Source organism: Otolemur garnettii, unplaced genomic scaffold, assembly GCF_000181295.1.
Source record: "Otolemur garnettii isolate 467f Iridium unplaced genomic scaffold, OtoGar3 scaffold00011, whole genome shotgun sequence".
NCBI lineage: Eukaryota > Metazoa > Chordata > Mammalia > Primates > Galagidae > Otolemur > Otolemur garnettii.
Genome location: NW_003852406.1, coordinates 4,691,331 through 4,692,778, shown reverse-complemented (window position 1 = coordinate 4,692,778; position 1,448 = coordinate 4,691,331).

Here is a 1,448-nt window from a genome sequence, read left to right as displayed (position 1 = left end):
GGCCAGGGCTGGGTTTGAACCCGCCACCTCCGGCATATGGGGCCAAGGCCCTACTCCTTTGAGCCACGGGTGCCACCCGAAAGTAGTTCCTTTTTAAAATTAATGAGTTTACTGGCTTTACAGAAAGAAGAACGGTTGAGGGCCTCCAGTCACCAGGAATCTAAGAAAACCCATCTGTGGGAGAAGCAGAACCAGCAAAGGCTGAGTGTTCCCTACCAGGATCTTGGCAGTGAAGAAGAGGAGGAAAACACCTTCAGCCTGGCTGCCATCAAAAACCATTACCAAGGGGAACCCCGAGGTGAGTCGGGTGGGAGGTCACATCTCCACATCTCAGGGTGCCGGTGCCTGCTTTGCTCTGGTGAGCCCTCACTCCCTGTCTTACTCTTACTTACTTAGGAAAATAGTACAAAGGGCTTTTGTTGGGGGGGGGGTGGAGAAGGGAGAAAGGATCACTGTCTACAGATAAGGTTAGCTGTGAAAATAAGGCATTCCCAAAATAATTTATGTCCTTGTGGAGGAAAGTGTATAACAGGCAGTTCTCTTGCTTGTGTAATCAAGGACCCGATAGTTAAGCCTCGTCGTTCTTTAAAATGAAGTGTGGATGAAGTTTCTTGGGTACTTAAAAGTGATCAGATAAATTAACAACAGAACTTCTCAAATCTAAAGTCATCTCATGTCTGAAAGCTTCATTCTCACTGAAACTTAAGAAAAAATTGTTGGATCTCTAGGAAAAATGTACTGTGGGACATAACAATATTCAATAAAAGAAAAACTTAAGAATGAACAGATCATCATCTTTGAAGGTCAATCCCATGTTTAAAATGCCTTTCCTTTCAGAGGCACAAGCCAGACTCAATTCCTTGGATAGTGATGAGGGGTCAGAAGATAAGGCTCCAAGATTTCTCAAAGCAAAGAAACTCACCAGTGATGAGGTAAGACCAGATATATTCAGTAGTAGGGCTTTACCTTGTGCCTGGGAGCCAACTCCTGGGAGTGAACAGGAGTGCAGACAGATGTCTCCAGTTAGAGAAATTCAGCAAGACAGATGCAGTTATAGGAGTAGAAATGGCTCAGAGAATGGTCTGATACCTGTGCTTGGGTGGGTCTCGGATGGATGCACAGAGGAGGAGACCTCTGCTGGGTGCTGAAGAATGAGTGGAAGCTTGAAGGCTCACAGGCCCTGAGACACCAAGTCTCAGCTGGAGAACTACAAATGGTTCAGTATGGGTAAAGCAAGGGATCTACTATGATCACTGGGAAACTGGGTATAATATGTCTACTGTTCGGACATAGTAGGAGTTGGAGGTTATTTCACTTCCACGTTATCAAAGTATTTTTGCTTTGTTTCCTTTTCCCCTTATGAAATCACAGGGGCAAAGAAATTTTAAGTCTTTTTTTTTTTTTTTTGAGACAAAGTCTCACTATGTCACCTTCTGTAGAATGCCGTG